The sequence below is a fragment of the Pipistrellus hanaki genome, assembly GCF_964339955.1.
Source record: "Pipistrellus hanaki genome assembly, chromosome: 5".
In the NCBI taxonomy this organism is placed as follows: Eukaryota; Metazoa; Chordata; class Mammalia; order Chiroptera; family Vespertilionidae; genus Pipistrellus; species Pipistrellus hanaki.
Window position 1 is genome coordinate 76,633,494 of NC_140507.1, and position 12,953 is coordinate 76,646,446.

General features: G+C 45.2%; 1 protein-coding gene across 8 annotated transcripts in view; it reads left to right on the top strand.

The window, feature by feature from the left end:
* The first annotated feature begins 352 nt into the window (after positions 1-352).
* Positions 353-12,953, top strand: part of SMARCA4 (SWI/SNF related BAF chromatin remodeling complex subunit ATPase 4) — a 93,237-nt gene continuing 80,636 nt past the window's right edge. For 3 of the 8 annotated variants that reach the window (XM_084885645.1, XM_084885647.1, XM_084885650.1), the window contains exon 1: positions 465-649. The gene's annotated coding sequence lies outside the window, so the exon portion shown is untranslated. Of the gene's footprint in view, positions 650-12,953 lie in introns of all 8 variants that reach the window. The other 5 variants (XR_014795161.1, XM_084885649.1, XM_084885648.1 and 2 more) reach the window with 4 other exon arrangements.

Sequence of the window (12,953 nt, forward strand, 5' to 3'; positions counted from 1 at the left end):
TGAAAGCGACTCCCAGCCTACGCTAGGCCGACTCTGCTCAACTTCAGTCCAGCCTGACGCACGGCCTCGGGTCCTCACGAGTCTCAGGGCCCCTGGCCAGCCATTTTCCACAGACCCCACCACCTCCCGCCCCATCCCCCATCCCCCATCCCCCAACCTCCTGCCGCCGCCGCCGTCACGACCGCCGCAGTGGCGTCAGCTCTGCGCACGCTCCGCGGCGTGGGTACGCGCGGCGTCGGAAGGCGAAGACCCCTTCCCCGACTGAGGTGGGAGGAGCGTCGGACTCTGGTGCAGTTCCAGGCCCCGCCTACCTTCCAGGGCTCGGGGAACGCGCTTGCGCACTGGGAGCGGAAGAGCGGGCGGGCGCGCGCTCTAGGCCGGACGGACGGCGGAAGCGGGAGAAGCCTTTCCGTGACGGGGGGGCGGTCAGGGGAGTCGGCGAGTGCGCGCGCCGCGGGGGCGCGGGTGGCGTGTGTGCGGGGGCAGGGGGAGGCCAAGGCGGGCGGGCGCGCGCACGAGGTTTAACCTCGCTTGGTGGCGGCGGCGGCTTCTTTGTTTCTTGAGGAGAGGCGAGACGCCCACTCAGTCCCCGGCAAAGCGCAGAGGGGCGGGGGCGACGCCGAGAAGGCGACGGTGCAGGCGGCTCCCGGTAAGGAACGCGGGCCACGGGGGAACGGCACGGGGTTGGGAGGACGGTTTGAATGGAGTCGGGGCGCCGAGGGGGGGGGGGGGGGGAATGCTGGCTCCCAGAGTCGGGCCGGGGTACGGCGGCGCCCGAGGGTCAAGAAGCCCGGCCGGCACCGCGCGCGCGAGGAAAGCTACTGTGTAGCGAGGTCGCAGCGGCTACGAGATCTGCGGGCCGGCGGGGTGGGGGCCGGTGCCGCGTGGAGGCCGCGCGCCACTCGCGCGCGTTCTCGCCGGATTCGTCGGACAAAGCTTGCCGCCCCCTCGGCGGGCCAGGGTTCCGGCCGCGATCGCGGTCTCCGTGGCGGCTGCAACAAAAGCGAGGCGTCGGGGATTTTCTGACTGTGTTATAACGGGTCCGACCCCAATGTTGCCTTTTTGGCGAGGTTACGGTCGCTGCTCAGTAGGAAAAACTCCTAATGTGTGCGGTGTCGCCTGGACACGAGTATTTGCAGCCTCCTTGGGTTAGATGACCTAATATTTTACTTTAAAAATCACATATTCTAGATTTTTAAAGGGAAGGTAACTCGCCCCATCCCTTGCAAGTAGGAACTTTAAAATGTTTGTCCTGTGTGGAGGGGTGGGGTTGGTAGCAAGCGGGGTACGAATGGGAGAATTGTTTGCTGTTGAAAGTATTGTTTTTACATCCTTTTCCTTTCTACCAGTTGATTTTCCAGGTTAAGGTTTTTATTTAAAACCTGAACCTTTCAGGAGAATGTTTTGTGACAGTCTTGGAGACACTGGTTTTGATCCCTCTCTTCCTTCTCCTCCGCCACCCAGTAAATCCTTGGGAAGGTAGGAGATAAGTGTAAGAGCCACTTCCCAGGAATTTGAAACAAGTTTTCCGTTTGAATTGACATACCAGATTACTGTATGATTCCTGGCACTTGCTCGGTCACTTAGCTGTGTGACATTAAGCAGATAGTTTAATCTCTCTGAACCTCTTAGTTTCCTCCTTTGTGAAATGAGAATAATGTTACAAATGGAGCTGGGTGAAAGCCTGTAAAATGGTTCCTGGCAAGTGGAAGCCCTGTTACTGTCTGGTCCAATCTGCTTCTTCATTGTTCAGCAACTCCCCGGGTCCCTACTGTGGGTCAGATGGTTGGGAGGACCCTCTCCGATCTTTAGGATGACAGGTGGTTAATGTGGGAACAACTCCCCTGGCCTATCATTTAATCCTCCCAACTCTTTCTGTGAGAGGAAAGCAGTGGATTGGATGCCCAGGGAGTGGTGAGCCAGAGATCAGGAAGGTGTGGGGAACAGAGGGTTTTTACTCGGAATCCGGGAGGATGTCCAGTCTTGTATTTTGACTGCCCTGTAACAGTCATTGTTCCCTCTGCTACACTGGCACATTGCCTCAATTTGTAATTACGCATCCATATTCAGAGGACCATGGGAGCTGGGGGTTGTCTCTCACAGCACTCTGGGCCTGGCACATGGGAGGCCCTTGTGAACATTTGTGCAATGAATGAAGGGCTCTTGGTTGGATTGAGTGAAGGTATGTGTGAAGTTCTTGGCACAGGACTAGAGTGGTTGTAAGCAATCAACATTAGTTGCTGTTGGGTTTTAACTTTCAAGGCCATTGTTTCCCAAACTTCATTCTCCTGGGAAGGAGAACATAGGATGGTAGTGTGGGATGCTGGTGAGGAATGCTGGTTCTGGAATCAGACCTCCTGGTTTCACACTCAGCTCGCTAAATCTTTATTTTATTTTATTTAATATATTTTTATTGATTTTAGGGAGAGAGGTAATGGGGAGAGAGAAACATGGATGTGAGAGAGAAACATTGATCAGTTGCCTCTGGTATGCACTCCCAACTGGGGATCAAACCTGCACACTGGACATGTTCCCTGATGGGGAATCGAACCAGCGACCTTTCTGTGCATAGGACAATGCTTAATATGGACCAGAGCCTAGCTCTCTGATTCTTAATTAGACCTCAAGCAAAGCACTTACCAGTGGGTTTCCCCATTTGTGAAACAAGTATGACAAAATGGTGATTGAGGGGGTATCTACTTAACACATTGAAGTGCTTGGCATATATGAGTGGTTATATATATTTTACTAACTTGCTTTAAAATCAGTGCATACATAATTGTGAGAATAACAATTCTCCTTGTACCACCTAAAATAATTTTGATCTTGCAGGTTTTGGAGTCAGGGCTGAGGGATGACATCAGAACTGTGACATTATCAGTACATGGTCTCTAGTCTTTGTTTTTGAAAAGCAAACATACACATTTTTATTTGCACCCTTTACCACTCCTTGTGGACTCTCAAAATAATGGGAGGCAATCCTAGAGCAGATATGGGAGGGCGGGAAGAATTATGTATTTTGGCCGGGACCTGTTTGGCTCAATGGATAGAGCGTCGGCTTGGGGACTAAAGGGTCCCGGGTTCGATTCCGGTCAAGGGCATATGCCTTGGTTGCGGGTATATCCCCGGTAGGGGATGTGCAAGAGGCAGCTGATCGATGACTCTCTCTCATTGATGTTTCTAACTCTCTATCTCTCTCCCTCTCTGTACAAAAATCAATAAAATATATTTTTAAAAAAAAGAATTATGTATTTTGGGCAAATGTCTGGTGAGAACAACATTCTGCTGGTAAAGAAACACATCGTGGGTGCTTCTTTATCAGGGGCTCTCCAGTCAACCACCCTGAGTTTGACTTCTGGTTTTGCCCCTTTCCTTGGTGCCTCAGAAAAATAGAAGTGACAATGCCTGACACATAGTAACTCCTCAGATGTGCCAGCTGATTTTGGCCTCGGGTCATCATTCCTTGCCTGCCATGTACAGAGGGACCCATTTACATTAACAAGACTGAACACAATGTTTATAGCGCCCCCTGGAGTTGTGCAAGAAAGTGGCTCAAGAGGGACTCATTCACACCGGCCACAAACAGAGCACAATGTGAATGGGAGTTGTGCAAGAAGTGACCCAACCACTCATTCCCCATTCATATAGCAAACAAATGTGCCATGAGCCAGGCACTGCTGGGAGCTGGTGATTCAGCCAGGAGCAGGCAGACAAGGACCCTGTTCTGATTTGCTTATATCTGTCGTCTTATTTGCCAAGGTTGGTAGTAATAGTACCCGACTTGTAGGATTGCTCTAAGGACTAAACAACAACAAAAAATGACAAGTGTAAGTTGCTTAGTGCATAGAGCTAAACATTTGGTAGCTGCTGTCATTAGGTTTCCTACAACATCTTGGTGGGTACAGAATATATTTTTGCCAAATTGTAGTCATTCTGTATGATTCAAGATGGTAATGAAGAAATGGACTCGTCCATTTTTCCTTAATACTTAAAAATTTTATGCTTTCCAATTTCACCATAAGGCATTAGAAAGCAGGAAGCATGTTTGGTGGCATCTCTTTTGAAAAATAGCAAACATTTATTGTTAATTTCACTTAATTAAAATTATTGAAAATTATAATTTTCTTACAATTTGTAACATTGATTGGAACACTTCAGAGAAAATTGAAGTTTTTTTAAAAAAAAAATTAGAGTTAAAGGGACATGGAAAACCTATTATAAAAGGGAAGCAACAGCTGCTGGAATATGGGGGGATGTGTCCAAGTGGAAACATGTCAGAATCGAGTTTGAAGCCAAATGGAGAGCTGCCATTGCTGTTGACCTTATACATAGAATCTTAAAGAAGTATAAGCCTCATGAATATGACCAGTGATATCTTGATTGGAATTTCCTGTTAGTTGCATGCTGCTGCTATTAACTTTTCAGGATATGGATTTGGTGAGCATGAGAAATTAAATTTGGCCTGCACTCATCTTCCTATATGGCTAGGGAAGGAAAGCACCAGGTGTAGCTGGGTTTATGGGGAGGTCAGATTTCACAGGGCGGAGAAAAAGGACGGATGCATCGATTTCCCCTTAATTCTCTCAGGGCAGGTGCTTTCTTTAGAAAACAGGTACATGTTAGCTAGAATAAACCTGCTCTGACCCTTTCCTGGCCTTTGCAACCCCAAGTGGTTTCCAGAGCTTCACTTTGGGACTGGTTTTCTTCGCTAAAGGAACATGTCTTCGTTTTTGCACATGGACACTTGTCACTGGGAACAGTCTGAGTTTTGCTCTGTGAGGTTCCCCAGCCATGAGTGTGGTAAAGGAAGGTTGACTCTGTTTTTAGTAGCTGTGGCCTTTAAAATAAAATGATTCTTTGGGCTGGTTTAAGTTCTCCGTTAACTGGCAGGTCACGCCCCGCTGGCTCAGGATGCAGGTGGCCACATGGCAGTTGCTGCTTCACCTGTTACAGTGGGAGACTTGAGGTGGCGGGTTTGATGTGTGTCACCCTAACTTGCCCTATAAGTGCCAGTAAAGTGACACAGTGTATGGTCTCACTGTCCTAATGATGTTACTGAAGCACAGCAAGCCGCTTGCTATATCCTGGGAGCAGCTAATGACCCTGGTGACTGCCAAGTGTTGTTTCCGATCACAGCCTGGACTGATTGTGTACTGAGTACCCTTGCTTGACTCCACAGAACACTTCCTGTGTGCTCCTTCCTGAGGGGGGCTTCTCTTTGTTATACTCCACATCCTTTCAGGCTCTCTTTCTCCTGTACCTTCTGATCATCCCCCGAATCAGTTATTCAGACCTTGCAGTCACACAGACTTAAGGACTCTACTCCCTGCATGATTAAAAAAAAAAAATGTTTTTATTGATTTTTAGAGAGAGATAGAAACATCAATGATGAGAGAGAATCATCGATCAACTGCTTCCTGTACACCTACAGGGGGTCAAGCCTGAAACCGGGCATATGCCCCGTCGGGGAATCGAACTGTGACCGCCTGGATGGATGCTCAACCACCGAACCACACTGGCTGGGCTCCCTGCATGACTTTGGGCAAATGACTTAACCTCTCTGAGCATACAATCCTCTGTTTCTGCCTAAGTCTTTTCAATCATCAGTGCTGAACCGAGGGGATGCAAGTTGGGGCTGAAATCCATCCTGGCTGGACTTTGCCAGATTTTTCTCCAGAGCTAGGCAGTCCCAACTAATGGCATGTGCTAGCTGAGGCCATCTTAGTCACCTTGACTCTCACCCTATCTGTTCCATCAGCATGTCCAGAGAAATCTTTTAAAAGCGTCACCAAATTATATCATTGCCCTGTCCAGAACCTTGTAGTGGTTTTACAAATCTACCTGGAGTAGACCCCTTACCTCGTCACCATTGCCCTCAAAGCCTGTGATCTGCCCTCCCCACCAATCTCTGACCTCATCTGCCACAACCCCATCAGCTGCTCCACTCTAACAAAGTCCTACCCCAGGGCCTTTGTACTTGCTAGTCCCGCTGTTCATTGATAGCCATGTGGATCCTATTTCACTTCAGGTTTCTGCTGAAATATGTCCCCATTACTGAAACCATCTCTGGCCACTATGATTGAAAGAGCACCTGCCGTCAGCTTGAATGCTAACTCTGCTTGATTATTATTATTATTATTATTATTATTATTATTTTCCAGAGAGGAAGGGAGAGGGATAGAGAGTTAGAAACATTGATGAGAGAGAAACATCAATCAGCTGCCTCCTGCACACTTCCCACTGGGTATATGCCTGCAACCAAGGTACATGCCCTTGAGTGGAATTGACCCTGGGACCCTTGAGTCCGCAGACCAATGGTCTATCCACTGAGCCAAACTGGCCAGGGCTTGATTATTTTTTTCATGACACTTTCACCCCCTACTTGACGTGTCATATCATTTGTGTGTTTGTTTCTGTCACTCATTTATCAGTCCCACCAGACAGGGACTGTTTCTGCCGGATGCTCAGTGCCTAGAACCTTGCTTTGCTCAGGGTCAGTTGATATTTGGGGTGGCTGGGAGGGTCTGTCCCAAGTGATACTTAGCAGGTATCGGTGCCGTGCCTCCTTGTACTTTATCAGCTCCTTTCTTGGGGAAGTTCCCTTCAGCCCTCTCCAGGGATCATGTCTTGCTCAGTGTTGAGTATATAGCAGGCCATAACAGACCCAGCAGTGAGTCATGACATCCATCCAGGGTTGACTAGGCTGGACAAGAGCAGGGTCAGGAAAGATTTGTAAAGCTTGTTGCAATTACTTGGTGTATGTTTGTGTTGGGCCAAGTCATGACTCTGGGTCATGGTCAAAAACACATCTAATAGTTAATAGGATAGTGTTTGTGTTCTTGACGTAAAGACACTACACCTCACTGACAGAGTGTGAACTCTCAGGGCAGAAATCCAACCTAGTTGTCATGTCTTCTGGCATGTTGTATTTGGGGAGGTGATCTTTAGGGTTGTCAAGTGAATGAAAAAACTTTTCAAATGGGCAAGGGTAGATTTCAGTGAATAAAATGATAATAATTCCCAGTGCTAAAAATAATACTTGGACCCTGACCAGTGTGGCTCAGTTGGTTGGAGTTTCATCCTGTCCTGTATATGGGAACGTGGCGGGTTTGATTCTAGGTCAGGACACATACCCAAGTTGCAGATTCCATCCCTGGTCCAGGTGCATGTGGAAGGCAACAGATTGATGTTTCTTTCTCGAATTGATATTTTTCTCTCCCTCCATCCCTTCCTCTCTCTCTCTAAAATCAGTGGAAACATATCCTCAGGTGAGGATTAAAAAAAAATAGCCTGGCCTGTGTGGCTTAGTGTTTGAGCCATGACCTATGAACCAGGAGATGTTGGTTTGATTCTCAGGGCACGTGCTTGAGTTGTGGGCTTGATCCCCAGTAAAGGGCATGCAGGAGGCAACTGTTCCTTGATTCTCTCTCCCTCTCCCTTCAATCAATAAAAAAATATTTAAAAAATAATAATAATACTTGGTAACAATTCAGCATACTTACCTTTTAGGTAGAACTGAGAAGCCATTGTAATTGGTTGTGACATGACTTTCCCTTTCTAAAATTTATTCCTTTTTAAATGCAGGGCAAGGTTTTGCTATTTAATTATATTGCAAGGAAAGTTCTATTGGACACAGTGATGGGGAAGTACAGTCCAGGAATAAGCCATTTCCACAAGGTCCCTAAGTCCACAGATGCCTGCCCCTTAACATCCTTCAGGTTCACTTACTAGAGCACTTCACACCATCAGGACGAGTGTGGAGGGTTTTGCTTAGTAGATTTATTAGGAGGGAAACGTTTTGTAATTTGAACGTAAGGCATGGGGCTTGTTTTGCCTAGCCAGCATTGCTGGGTATGAACACCCTGCTATGATTTAACTGTAATGTTGAATCTGCTGATGACACGTGTCTGTAAACAAATTTCCCCACACACCCCTAAAAACACAAATATTCTGGGTCAATCTGAAAGACAAAGCTGTTTTTTCTGGCAAGATGAAAAAACATACACCATAATTCCAGCAAGCAGATATCAGAGGGTCCAGATTGCTTGTTAGCAGCTTGTCCTGCTACAGAGACTGGCCACCAGTGTACTTAAAAAAATATATATATATATATATTTTATTGATTTTTTAAGAGAGAGGGATAGTTAGAAACATTGATGAGAGAGAAACATCGATCAGCTGCCTCCTGCACACCCCCTACTGGGGATATGCCGCAACCAAGGTATATGCCCTTGACAGGAATTGAACCTGGGACCTTTCAGTCCGAAGGCCAACGCTCTGTCCACTGAGCCAAACCGGTTTCGGCCACCAGTGTACTTTTTATAAGACAGAAAGCAAGGGTGTTAGGAAAGAAGAAACTAGACTGATCCTCCAGCACTCCTGTTTCACATTTGATGGCCAGAGATACTTTAATTTAAATGATAATTTTGATGAAGTTGAAAGAAGATGGAAAATAATGCAGTTTAAATCCTTTCATCTTTCTCTTTTAGTTCCACAAAGGCACTTCCTGGGCCTCTCTTCTGGGAGGATTTTTCTAACCTAAGTATTTTCCCTTAAAAAGGGCTCAGTTGGTAGGGTGTCATCTCATGCTCCGAAAGGTTGCTAGCTCCATTTCTTGGTCAGGACACATACCCGTGTTGTGGGCTTGATCCCTGGTGGGGGGCATGCAGGAGGCAGCCAATTTGTTTATCACTCTCACATCCATGTTCCTCTCTTTTCTTCTCCCTTCCTCTCTCTAAAATAATCAATAAAAAATAATTAAAACATTTCTAAAAATCTGGTTATGGAAGTAATAGATGATTATTATAAACAAACACACACACATACAGAAAAAACACACCAGAAATCTCTGATGTAGAAAATGTGAAGTTTCCCAGCATACACCTCCAGAGAAAGCTGCTTGTTGCTGCTGATAGTTTGGTGTATGTTGGCTTCTATGCATGGATTAACATGCAACTATAGTACATGTTAAACAATGTTGCAAATTGATGCAGAACTTTTACTCCTTCAAAACTTAACTACAGTACAGCTCAATGGTTGAGCATTGACCTGTGAACTAGAAGGTCATGCTTGATTCCTGGTCAGGGCATATGCCTGGATTTCAGGCTTGATCCCCAGTGTGGCATGTGCAGAAGGCAGCCAATCAATGATTCTCTCTCATCGATGTTTCTATCCCTCTCTACCTCTCCCATCCTTTCTGAAATAAAGATATTTTAAAAAATGACAAAAACTATTTAACTATTTTTTAAAAATATATATTTCTTTATTGATTTCAGAGAGGAAGGGGAAGGGATAGAGAGATAGAAACATCAATGATGAGAGAGAATCATTGATTGGCTGCCTCCTGCACACACCCCCTTGGGCATGTGCCCCTGGCTGGAATTGAACCTGGAACCCTTCAGTCTGCAGGCCCATGCTGTATCCATTGAGCCAAACTGGCTAGGGCTACTTAACTATTAAAAAAAATTAAAAAAAATATATATGTATGTATGTATTTTATTGATTTTTTACAGAGAGGAAGGGAGAGGGAGATAGAGCCAGAAACATCAATCAGCTGCCTCCTGCTCACCCCCCACTGGGGATGTGCCAGAAACCAAAGTACATGCCCTTCACCGGAATTGAACCTGGGACCCTTGAGTCCGCAGGCTGACACTCTTATCTATCCACTGAGCCAAATCAGTTAGGGCACTACTTAACTATTAATAGCTTATTGTTGACTGGAAGCCTTACTAATAATATAAGCACTTGATTAACACATATGTTGCATATTATATATATTATATTATAGTAAGACTACCTAGTGGCCCGGTGCATGAATTCATACACATTGAAAGTAAATTAATGAGAAGAAATAGTTTAATATTGCTATTCGCCCTTTCTCCAATAGAATTATCAACCAAATTCACAATTGACAATGACAGATTGAAATATACCTGTGATTGGCGCCAGCGAGAGCTTTACATATTTCATGCATGTACCAGTCAACTTAGCCTTTTATATATATAGAAGGAACTTGCTGAAATAGACCTGCTTTCTGATTTAGCTAAACTTTTCCAGCCCAGTGAAGCACCCCAACTTCTCTTTCAGGTAATTGTCAGCAACACAGCAGTAAATATCAACATGAAGTAGATAATTATTATAGACCATGCAGGGAGAACAAAGGGTGAAATATTTAACTGTAGCAGTGTTTGACTATATTCTGCGCAGTGAGAAAACCTGAAGTAATTTTTAAGGTCCACCATTTACTGCTTTTCAGTTGGGTCAAGTTTCTAAGCTTTCTAAATCTCCGTTTTCTGATTAATGAAAATAAAATAGGATTCCATTGAGTCTCCTATCTACCTACACCAGGATTCTGTGAGGATCAAATGAGATGAGGTTTGGGAAAACACTTCACAGACATTTGGTTATAGTGAAAAATGTTTGCACTTGGCTATAAAGCAAGTCATGTTCCTGGGCTAAAGAAACTGCAGGGAGGCTAGTTGTTAGAGAGAGGAAGCTGGGTATTGCTACGTGATATCATTACCCAGATGGACACTTAGCATATTAGTCATATATATATAAAGTAAATGTTAAGAAAATCATAAGGAAGAGAAAAAAACATTTTAATATATTTTATTGATTTTTACAGAGAGGAAGGGAGAAGGATAGAGAGTTAGAAACATCGATGAGAGAGAAACATCGATCAGCTGCCTCCTGCACGCCCCCTACTGGGGATGTGCCCGCAACCAATGTACATGCCCTTGGCCAGAATCGAACCTGGGACCCTTCACTCTAAAGGCTGATGCTCTATCCATTGAGCCAAACCGGTTAGGGCATCCCCTGCTTCATTTTGGATGATCCTCTGGGTCCATTTGCACAGAGCCCCCTCATTCACTTTTAATGGTGCCACTAACATCTGCAGCATGGATTGTGTGGGGTCCTGACTGGCATTTTGGATGCTTTTCAGAGAAATAGAGGAGAGGTAACATGGCCAAGTCACTTCCAGATCCTGTGTCCAGGGTTCTAGAGCAAGCATGTCAAACTCACAGCACACAATGAATATTTTTGTGGCCTAGCCAATGTATTGTATGCAAGAAATGTGTTTTTTTTTTAATAAATATTTTATTGATTTTCTACAGAGAGGAAGAGAGAGGGATAGAGAGTTAGAAACATCAATGAGAGAGAATCATGGATCAGCTGCCTCTTGCACACCCCCTATTGGGGATGTGCCGGCAACCAAGGTACATGCCCTTGACCGGAATCGAACCCAGGACCTTTCAGTCCGCAAGCCGACGCTCTGTCCACTGAGCCAAACCGGTTTCGGCTGCAAGAAATGTTTTAATAAAAATTTTGTGACTTAACTTTTACAATATCCTGTTATACATAATTATTAATAATGAACCACAACGTTCACTATTGAATGATTACTGTAATCGAGTTGCACTCATTTCCCTTACACGCCTTACGCGCAGGCGCACCATCCCCAGTAATACTAGCAGCGAATATTTTAGTAACCGATTGCCACGTCATTAGTCTTGTACTGACTTGTTTGGTGTGCGCAACAGGAAATATTTTGCTTTCGAAGAATAAGAAAAATAGGTTTATTTGCATTACAGGTTATTAATTTGTGTCTGGTAAATTAAGGTTCAAGAAAATATATTCATTTTTATTAAAATGTTCTATTTTATGTTAACGATTGCTCATTTATTTCAGCCCTTTATATTTACCATGTCTCTATTGAAATAAACCTACATTTCTATGAAAATTGAAGCTTTTGCTTTTATTGTGGCCCACATAAACTTAAACCTTGTTTATTTGGTCAGTGTTAACCTTTGAGTTTGACATGCTAGAGCCTGTTTTCATCTTGTGGCCTCCTGAATATCTTAGTATTCAGCTTTTCTATTCTTACCGGAAGTAGTTTTATTTCCTGTCACATTTCGTCAGACTGCCCATTGGATTCCCAACCTCTGTTCCCTTCTGTGGAACCCCAAATGCACCTAACCCATGGCCCAGACACATCTCTATTAGGCTTTCAGATACACCAGGCTAGCAGTTTCACCATTTTGACTCCTCCATCCCCTTGTCCTTTGTTTTGTCTCTCTGCTTAGGTAGAACTGGTTGGATGGATTTCACTGTGTGTGAAGTTGCCCTTACTTTCCCAACCTAGACACCAAGTGACTTGTCTGAGAGGGATTTGTTGCAGGAGTCCATGGCAGCACCATGGAAGCTACCTGGAGCCCACCAGGCCTTAGGACGACCTTGGGGGACCAAGACATTTGCTGGAAAAGCCAACTCTTTAGTTTCTGATGTAGAAAGGGCAGGGGTGTTTGGTGGTAAGGTAGAAAGAATGGGGAAGAGGGATGTCAGATCTCACCTGGTTAATCCTGTCTTGCCTCCTGAGTAGGCATCTCACTGGAGTGTAGTAGTACCCCTTCCTCCACCTTCTTCAGCCCTCAGCAGTGCCGGGCGGCTAGCTAAAAGGAACTTGATAATGAATGGCTAAGCAAATTGCTTTTGTGGCATTGATGACCAAGAGGCAAGGGAGAGTTTGCAGCAGCCCAAATCCTGCCCATTGATTGCGAGGCTGGACCTTGTTTGCTCTGGGCTATACTGATCTTTAAGCAGCTTCTGCTTCTTGAGGGGAGAAGCAAGTATATTTGTCCTGAGTGCTGAGGGATGGGAACATTGATCAAAGTTTGTCCTGCAGCGAAGCTAAAGTTAGGAAGCAAATTCTCTAGAGTGGTTACTTACTATGTGGCTAGTTTACTTATCTCTGTAGGGGAGAGGAGGGTGTAAATGCTTAATCTGTATGACATTTCTAGGACAGTAGTGACACGCATTGCTCAGTAGATGTTAGGACCTTGATTTTACCAGATGTGTGGTGGCACTTCCTGCCTGTATATGCTTTGCACATGTTAGCTCATTCGATGCTGGCTGTGACCCCTGAGGGACATCTCTGCTGAGCCTACAGAAGA